The following is a 10,854-nucleotide window of genomic DNA, read 5'->3' on the forward strand; positions in this document are numbered from 1 at the left end:
TGACAACAGAAGCGGACAAAGAAACAAGACGCAGCAAATAGACACCAAGAACAGACAACCAGGGGAGGGGGGGGGGAATTAAATAAATAAATAAATCTTTAAAAAAATAAAATAAAATAAAATAAAATGTGGTATAAACATACAATGGAATACTACTCGACTTTAAGAACAAATACACTACAAACACATGTGATAACATGGATGAATCTTGAGAACCTTATGTTGAGTGAAGCAACGCAGGCATTGAAGGACAAATTCTACATGACCTCAATGATATGAAATAAGCAAGCTGCCTCAGAGAGCTAGAGACTGGAAGATAGGCTTACAGGAAATCGGGGGAGAGAGGAAAGATGTAAGCTGACATCTATATGGGTGAAATCTATGATAAGCTGGAGGTAAGTATGTGTACAAGGAAGGGACAAAATGGGGGCATAAGGTTATCTTTGGGTGGGGCTTTGCAGGATTGAGGGGGGCTAGTGATGGGCAGATGGGTAATATTGCCCAAGATTTTGGGGGGAGGGTGGAGCAACACATGAACTTAGGAGATTGTCAGGTGTTGGTTGAGAGTGTAATGCTCAGAAAACCTTTTCAAAATACAATTAGGAAAATTACCTGTTTAAGATACTCGAAGGGGATAATCTGGTGCAGGACAGACTCCTAGGGAATATCTAAATGCTCATTTTGCCAGAGTGGGTTATAGCATTGGGTAGAGACCCACATAATGAGAGTGAAGGTAGACCCACATCCTGGGGAGGACTAATGCCATCAAATAAAGGGAAATGTATCTCTCAATAGAAATGGTGGCTCCCAGGGCATTAGGGCAGTTGAGCAAGTCAAGCCCTCAACACTGTTGCAAGTATCTCTGAACATGACTCCTCAAGAAATGAAGAGTGACTGTCACTGTGGGCCCCAAGGGGAGGGGGAAATAGATATTGAATAGATGGAACCAAAGTAAATGTGAGGGCAAAAGAAGTGTTTCACAAGAGTACACAAGGATGGATATAAAACATGTAATATTACACCAAAAACATATAGGGATGACAGACTAATAATATAAAGCATAATGTAAAACATAGGATAACTAAAAAATTTAGAGAACTGTATAGCCTAAAGAATAAACCACAATGAAAACACAAATGTTACCTTGTTTGAAAGCTATTGTCTCAATATCTGTACATCAGTTTCAGTAAATATGATATGGATAAATTAAAAGATTATTGCTGTGGAAGGGAAAAGGTTTTATAATGGATATGTGGGAGTACTGTATATTGTTTATATGAATTACTGTGATCTAAGGCTCTTGTGAAGAGCAACTCAATAATTAGGGAAAAAAGAAAAGACAAAGATAGGGTGTCGAATTTTTCCAAATCAATATGTATTCTATATCTAACCTTTAAACTCATCGCTATATTCCATTTTACTATTAAGGGAACCTGACATTATATTGGGCTTTACTTTTCAGGAAGTTTTGGATCACAGAGTGGTTCAACAATGGCAGTGGAGGAATACTGGTATGGGATGATATTGAAAGGGGACATATGGTTGACAGAGAGTTATACAGGGCATGTGTCCAGGGTGCATGGAAATGTTTGGATATACTCATAGTGGAAACAATTAAAAACAACAGCCGGGGGGTACTGGGTTCCTGGCCAGTGGGGGGGCTCTGACGTGGTCCCTAGGGGAGCGGCGGCAGTCCCCCAGGTGCAACGGCAAGGACCAGGAAGGAATGAGGGTCCAACAGTGACCCCCTGATACTAATGACTATGCTTGTGAGCCTATACACCTGAAATAAGAACAAGGCCTAGAGCAGCACTATGCTTAAGAGTTCCCTCCTGATAGCCTCCATGTTACTTAAATGTAGCCAGTCTCAAAGCCAAACTCAGCATGTTAATGCACTGCCTTCCCCCCAGTGTGGGACATGACACCTGGGGATGAGCCTCCCTGGCACCTAGGGATCACTACCAAGTACCAGCTGATGACATAACTAGAAAATGACCTTGATTTAAAGGTTCAACACGGACCAGCAGAATATCCCCATCTACATTTAATAACAGGAGTTAAAAATGCCGTTTGACCTAAAGTAAGGGGGAAATGGAAAGGACAAATGAGTTTATATGGCTATGAGTCTCTAAAAAAGAGTCTGGAGGTTGTCAGAAGGATTACCCTTATGCACACCTGAGCAGAATCTCAGAGACAGATAAAGTAGATACAACCCCAGGTATTGGTTCTTTTGAGGGCTAAAGAGACCCACAGGTTCTATGGTCATGGCAGATGGAGTTCACTGCCATGTCAGTTGGCCCTTCTTTGGAGCTGGTGTTTCTGCGTGATGGAGCTGGACTTAGATGGGATCTCTTTTCACAAGCCTTTCATGCTACTTTACTGGAGTTGTATTTGTTGCTGGGGTTTAAGATATATCTAGGGGATTTGAATCTCTGGACTGACAGTATGATAGCCAGGCCCTGAGCCTCAACAGACTTCAGCTCCTACACTCTAATTTCGTGGACTTACCCCACTCAGCTAACATGGAGTTGAAGAAGGTCAACCACCACACCATGGAGCCTAGAGTGCCTACAACTGAAAGCAGGAGGATTGCATCCAGTATCCATGTGGAACTAAGCCCCCTCTTGACATAGATGTGGAATGGACACAACCAAGCCAAGGTCCACAGGAAGGAGGAATACAGTAAGGATTAGAGTGGACTTAATGATATTCTATTCATGAACTATTGTGGTTAACAATCGAGAAAATGTGGCATTGGTGTGGAAAAAGTGGCCATGTGGCTGCTGGGTATGGGGAATGGGAGGAAGAGATGAGATGTGGAGGCATTTTTGGGACTTGGAGTTGTCCTGAGCAGTGCTTCAGGGACAATTGCTGGACATTGTATGTCCTCCCATGGCCCACTGGATGAAATGTGGGAGCATGTGGGCTATAGTGTGGACTACAGGCCATGGGGTGCAGCGATGCCCAGAGATGACTCACCAGATGCAATGGATGTGTTATGATGATGGGGGAGAGTGTTACTGTGGGGAGAGTGTTGGGGTGGAGGTGGTGGGGGTGAATAGGGACCTCATATTTTTTGAATGTAATATTTTTAAAAATAATGAATAAATAAAATAAAGTTATTAAAAAAAATAAAGTTTTTTCTCTAAAATTTTTTACCATCTGCAAAGAAATGATTAATGATAATACTTGCTTACTAGGGTAATTGTGAGAATTAATTATAAAGAGATAGAGTGTAAATGGTAATCAATAAATATTAGTCATAATTAGTAAAGTAAATATTTTCATATATCCTAGGAACACTACCTGGTATATAGTAGTTACTCAGTCATTAGCACTTTTATCAAGTCATACAGACTATTTTCACCCCATATTACATTTTACATATAAAAAATATCAGTGCCCATAGAATTAAATGTGTATACAATGGAAAATGACAATATTTATTAGAGCATATCTGCAACCCAGGATTTCTGTTTTCAGCTTCAAGCAGTGTATAACATTGATAGTTCATTATTGACAAAAAGTTGCAATTAGCAAATGTTCCAAGATAGTCATGACTTAAATGTAATGACACCTTTGGTATAGTGAGGGTTCAATTCAGATGCAGAGCAAGAGCTTGAGGGAGGAACAGGATTTGGAGTACAAAAGAGACAAAAGGGCAACTATGGGAAATGGTGTGAAGAAGCTAAATATATAGAACATTCAAAATGTTAATGTGTGGATTGTGCTGACAGGATGAGAAGGTTTGTCAGAATAGCAAATGAAGTTTGCACTGTATAATTGGGCCAGGAATCTTCTCAAAGATTTTGTGGGCAAACCTACTCATATCAAAGATGAGGACCTAAGAAAGGGAAATTAACTAGAAACCAGAACAGTCACGTGAACTCAGGGCTTCTGGACCAAACCCAAAGTTCATGTCCTTTCCTCCCTAGTCCTATGCTCTATATGGAAACTGAGGTCTAGCAGCACCTTAACATGACAGTGAAATAGTTTGGAAGTATGAATCAGCAAACATTAAAGAAGTTATAGGTTTACAAGAAAATCATACAAAAGTACAGAAATCACCCTCCAAACACAATATTCCCTGTTATTAATGTCTAGATAGTGTGGTACTTTTGTGGTGATTATAAAAACCATATAACTATAGTTATACTATTCACTGCAGACCATAGTTTACATTAGGGTTCACTGTTTGAGTTGTGCAGTTCTTTAATTTTTTTATGCTGGTAAGATATATACACTAAGATTTCCCATTTTAATCACTTCCAAATGTCCTTTCAGTGGTGTTTATTACATTATACTGTTGTACAGCTCTTACCACCATTCATTACCAAAACTTTCCCATCTCCCCAAACTGAAACACTGTCCCAATTAAACATTAACTCCCCATTCCCTACCCCAACGCTGGTGCCTGGTAACCTGTATTTTAGTTTCTGATTTTATAATTTGCAAACTCTCATTATTTCATAACAATAAGAGCTTACAATATTTGTCATTTTGTGTCTGGCTTCTCTCATCAACTTGATGTCTTCAGGAATCATCAGAACTTCACACTTTTTAGAGCTGTATAATATACATTATAGGTACATATGACATTTTGTTTAGGAATTCATCTGTTCATGGACAGTTGAGTTGCTGCCATCTTTTGGAATTTGTTTTCCTGATTTCCTCCTCAGATTGTTCATTACTACTGTTTAGATAACTGATCTTTGTATGTTGATTTTGTACCTCACCACTTTGCTGAATTATTTGATTTTTCTAGTAGCTTTGCAGTGAATTTCTCAGAATTTTCTACACACAAGATCATGTCACCTGCAAAGAGGAAGTGATTTACTTTTTCCTTTCCAATCTGAATTCCACTTATTACTTTTTCTTGCTAAATGTTATGGCTACAAATTCTAGTACAATGTTAAATAACAGTTCTGACAGTGGGCATATTGCCTTGTTTCTGATCTAAGAGGGAACACTTGCATTTTTTCACCATTCTTCATTTGAAAACAGAGCAAATTGGCATGAATGTCACTAAGAGATCTTTTTCATAACACATGGAATACTCTCTGTAGCTTGAAAGGAGCTGTGGACAATATGTATTTGAATGGGTGTAGCTGTATGCCAATAGCCACCATTCTACCAGACTTGGCCAACAGCCTGTAGTTTTATGAACCCTAGTCAAGACCTTTGTATTACTCAGGAGATATTTTGATATAGAACAAAATGTAAGATGTTAAGAATGTTAATTCACAGTATGTGAATGTGTATGTGGAAGTGGGGTGGGAGAAAGTAAGATGAGTGTTGCTAAAGATAGACAAAGATATGAGGGGAATAAATCAAGGTATTTCCTAATTTCTCGTGACATCTTTGAGCCATTGGTTATTTAAAATGTGTTTTAAATTTCCTCACATTTGTGAATTTTCTATTTATCCCTCTTGTATTGATTTTTTGCTTCATTCCATTTTGGTCATAGAAGATCTATGGTGTGTGTTATGATTCTATATATTTAATTTTCTTGAGACTTGTTTTGTGTCCAAACATGTTCTAATCTAGACATAGATTTTCTAAAGGAGAGGGTCTCTTCTGCTGCTTTTGGGTGAAGTGTTCTATATATGTCTTTTAGTTCTTGTTGATTCGTCATATTGTTCAAATCTTCTGTTTCTTTATTGATATTCTGCCTAGATGTTCTTTCCATTACTGAAAGTGTTATATGGTAGTCTACTACTATTAATGTAGAACAATCTATTTCTCCCTACAAATCTGTCAAATTTACTTCATAGATTTTGGGTTTTGCCATTAGGTGCATATGTATTTATAATTGTGATATCATGTCACTTTCATCAGTATGTACTGATCTTTGTGTCTCATAACTGTTTTTTTTACTTAAAGTCTATTTTATTTGATTATACTATAACTACACAGCACTTTTTAGTTACTATTTGCAGGGTTTTTTTGCATCCATTCACTTTCAACATACTTGTGTCTTTCATTATATGGTTATAACGAATGTAAAGTTGGGTCATGTTTCTTTATCCATTCTGGAAATCTCTGCCTTTAATTAGGCAGTTTAATCCATTTACATTGAGGATGATGAGGATCTGCATGGGCATGAAGCCTCTGGTAATGAGGGTCTCTGAGGGGCCATAGCAACCCATGTATCTCTTAGGAGTGAAGGGATCCCTGTTTTTAATCTGTCTATTTGTGGGTAGACCAATGAAATATAATCATTTGATAAAGTGTCATTGTACATCCTGTAATTCCCTGGAACAAAGGCAGGGTGGGGTGGATGAGCTAATCATGTGAAATCTTCCTGCTTTTTGATACGTGTCTGATATAGTGATTCTACTGATTACATGGGTCTATTTGCCTGGTGTCTGCACTGGTAGAAACTGAACCGTTCTTATTCCCACCTACCTGAATAGCTGTTGTACTCTCCTTCCTCCTCCTCAACAAGAAACCATTGGTTCCATACAGAATTGTGAGGAACACTAAAAGCCCTGCTTACTTTGGATATGATTGTTATCTCTGAAAATTTTCCCTGGTCCAAAGCTTTCCCAAGAGGATGAAACCTTGATTTGGTGGGCATGTCAGCCAATTGGAATTGACTCTCCAGGTGATGAGAATATGACGTTCTTGCCTCATTTAAAGAAGTGAGAACAATGACACACATCTTTAAAATGAATCCAGATTTGGGGTTAGGAGAGAATCAGGCTAAGGCTGAACAAATATCTAAGGTAAAACTATTTAATCATATCACAATTTATATGAGTTGCCATGGAACCATCCTATAAGGTGTTTCATAGGTTTAATTCCCACTGGCAGGTGAGCTCAGAATGCCTTCCTTGAGCACAGCTCCTCTGCAGAGAGCTCCAGCTCAGTTTACCTGTTTAGAACTATTTTCCATTATCTCCTTGGTCACACTGTCTGCAGCAGGGATTGGCCTTTTAGTCCAACTTGCCATCTGTGCCATTGGTCTAACAGTTGCTTAGGAGATGACATGTTGCACAATCTTTATCCAATAGGGCAGAAAATAGCACATGTTGATTGACTGAACATTTGAAATCCACTTCTGTGGGTTCTATTCACTTGAACAGTACAGGAAGAATCATCAGATGTTGGCAAGGGCAGGAAACAGAAGGCAGAAATAAAGCAGAGAAATCACTACAGGGAGAAACTAAAAAAGAGAGAAAGAAGTATTGAGAACAGTTAGGGTCTCCAGTACGTGAAGGAAAAATGAGGGAATGCTGAGTTTGCAAAATGGCAAAGCCCAGGTCGGGAAGTAGTGGATGCCTAGCACTGTCTCTGGAGAATGGAAGCATCCTATGTTCATGTTTATACTGGTCTGTTAGGAGAATTAGCCACCTCTGGAGAAAGAACTCAGCTGTAGAGTTCACTGGGAAAGCTGATTGATTTGTTGCCATCAGTGTCACTTTGATGGCTCTTTGGTCTAACAGTTCCATTTATCACACATCTCTATCACCTGATATGTGCATTTATTGTTGAGTTAATGATGACAACAATAAGTGATGATAGCCCTTCTCCCCCATCAATTATCAAATATCTGAGTCCTGGACTAGAACCCTTCCCTAAAGAGATGAAACTCCAACACATTGTTAGGGTCATAGAAAAGGGCGATCCCCATGTTTCACAAGGTGAGGGGGAGGGCATGCTCGTGCTTGAGTGTAGGGGTCAGCACAGTATCATTTTCATGCCTCGAGTGAAATGAGGCATAGTCTGGAGTTAAAGTGGAATTAGGTGAAGGGTAAATCAGTCTGAGGTTGGGCAAAGATAAGGGAGAAAATATTTTATTGTGATCTATTTACCTGAACTTCCCAAGCCCCACTAAGCAAGCTATTTGATAGCTGTTCTTCCTAGTTCTGGGAATCCTCTGGAGCCTTTGCTTCTCTGAGCAGAGCCTTTAGCTCAGTTTACCTGCTCAGAGTTCTGTGACCCTACCTCCCTTGGTACATTGTCTGCAATAGGAGCAGCCTTTTCCTAAGGGCAGAATGTTGGTTGGCTGGTTGGTTAAATATGAGCTGAAAAAACACAGAAATTTGACCGACAGTAGCTATTATATTAGGTAGCATGGAGTTGAGTGAAAGAAGTCTCCTATTGGGCAATTTGCCTCACTAAACCCAAAGAAGGTTTTCATGTTTTTGAGCAGGAGCCAGGAAGGATGGAATGACCCATTAGACACATTACAGCTGAGAAGTGGAGAAATATGAATGCTGAGGACTGACAGTAGACTTCAGCAGTGTGGGGGGATGATTGACAAGTCTTTAAGGGCCTGGAGCAGACAGCAGCCTGAAAGCAGTAGGCCTGGGAGAGAAGGAGCAGTGAGGTAGGGGGTGAAGACAGGACAGATAGACTGTTTATTTGGGAAGTTGTGCTGTTGTAGTTGCACGTAAGAGAGGAAGTTGCATGTAAGCTGCTATTTACTAGAGCATACTTTGATGCTGTTAAGAGCAAGTAAGTGGAGAGGAAATTGATGGTGCATGAAAGAGAGAGAATGATTGCAGGAACAAACTCCTAGGCAGATGAGAGTGGGAGAAACCCATAGCCTTTCAACGCCATCATGGCACTTTCACGTACAGCTATACTGGGGACAATTTGTTTGGGATAATGGTGATTGCTTTGTGTTCACAAATCTAACTTTCAGATATTTCACTGTGCTGCTTCAGGCCATGTGTGTTCTCCCAGATTTGGCAAGATTAATGGTGCCTGTACCTACATGTTCCCGTTTTTATAATACAATCTGAAGTCTTGTTTACTATTTTACCTATGATGTTATTTGGAACTGTAGTATTTGTTATATTTTCATCACAACTCTAACACTTTATGAAATACTTATGTATTCATATTCTATTTTTTGTACATTGAGGATATATCACTATGGAGAAGTATCCAAGAAACAAGCTAATTCAACAAATATATTCAATATTATCAAGGTGATTTGAGAATACCTTAGAAATAATGTGAGCCACATAGTGCTTTCATGTATGTGCAGACTTTCTGAATGCAGTGCTTGTGAAGAAAGTAGCTAGGTTTCCATGGAGATCTAATTGGTCTGATATTTCAAATATAATTGAGATCAAAGTTATTTCAACACACTTTACTCTAAACCTGACAGAAGGCTTAGCCCACTGGATCTCCTGACTCTGGGTCCCCCACATGCTGACAAAACATGGCATCCTCAGAGGGATGTATTTTAGAGACAGACAGACCTGGCAGGAAGCCCTGCATTTGCCAATCCTTAGCTGCCAGCTTCCTTATTGCAGACTGCTCCAGGATTGGAGCTCCAGAGAAACACAAGGGTAGGAAATAGAGCTCTGCTGTTCAGGATCAGACACACAGTAATTACAGCCCAGGAGCAGACATCCCAAATCTGAGGCCTTTGACCTTTTTCAGGTGTTTGAGATGGCTGTGTCATGCCAACCATCACATTATCTCGCAACCACAAGCACATATTGTACTTGGGCTTGTCCGCATTCCTATCAGAGATGAAAGTCTTCTTCAAGTCATCCTCCAGCAGACTTCTCTGCTCCAGTTGCCTAGAGGTGGATCACAGACATATGCCCTCATTGTAAAGAAGGACAGGAAAAAAGGGTATGGCCCTCTGAACTGCTGGATAAGGGATGGAGCAGCTATTGGCCAGAAAACAAGTGTCCGCAATGGAGACTTGGGCAAGAGCAGTTTCAGCGGACAGCTGAAGGTAGAAGCCACATTGCTAGGGTCAGGGAGTAAAGGGGAGTTAAAATTAGATAGTGGACATAGGCAACTCTTCAAGAGGTTTCCTTTACCTATGAAGAGGAGGAAAGACAAGGTGATAGCTGCAGGTGGTGAGAGATTAAAGAAAATATATAGTTTTAAGATGTATATATTTAAATAGTTATGAGAAGGAGATGGACATGTTTGAAAATACAGGAAAAATGGATAATCAGTAGATTGCAGAGGTTCCTGGAGCTATGGTAAGGGTTGAGGCCCAGAGGCCAGGTGGGTGCTATCAGCCTTGGAGAAGAGGAATATGACTTTCCAGGAAGGAACAAGGTGGCAAATAGGGATACATTTAATTGGATTTGTAGCCTGAAGTCTGTGAAGTTCCCATCTGATGTCTTTTATTTGCTCTGAGCCTTAGATGGCAAGATCATCAGTCAAAAGTGAGTTTCAAGGTGAAGAAGTAGAATGTGGGGGACAAGATGTAGCTCAAGTGGTTGAGCACCTGCTCCCCAAGTACAAGGTCCTGGGTTCAATCCCCAGTACATCCAAAAAAAAAGTGTTCAAGGACAATAGGGTACTTTTCACATTTTGGAAGTGGTGGTGGGTAGCTCCTGAGCCCACTGGCTGTGGAGACAGATGGGCCTACAGATGAAAGCCCAGATCTTACCCCATCTCCATGTCCTCACCCCCCAAATCCAGACCACCATTCTTCCTACCACATGGTGTGGTTTCATAGGCAGCTATAAGACAGTGCCATGCCTCACATGATGTAGGTGATTAATGGATATTCACTGTATCAATGTGTGCCCTTGATCCTAAAATGGTATGTATTATGCAATTATAGAAATTTTTAAAAATAAAGCAAAACCACTATCGCATTGCATTTGCATGGAGACAGAAGACACATGTAGAATTTCAGAAACCTTTAATGTGGTGGAAAGTGGTATAGAATGATGGAACTGGGACATGATTGTAGCCTCTCTGAAGAACAGGTAAAGGTCATTTAGGGACACTGGGACACTTAGAATAGTGGAACATAAAGGCCAAGAAGAGGCTCCTGGCATGGGAGGGAGGTCTGATCAAGGGACTTCCGGTGAGAGCAGAAGTACCAGCCTGGAGTTCATTGTACATCTTGGAAGGACG

Source organism: Dasypus novemcinctus, chromosome 25 (genome assembly GCF_030445035.2).
Source record: "Dasypus novemcinctus isolate mDasNov1 chromosome 25, mDasNov1.1.hap2, whole genome shotgun sequence".
Taxonomy (NCBI): Eukaryota; Metazoa; Chordata; class Mammalia; order Cingulata; family Dasypodidae; genus Dasypus; species Dasypus novemcinctus.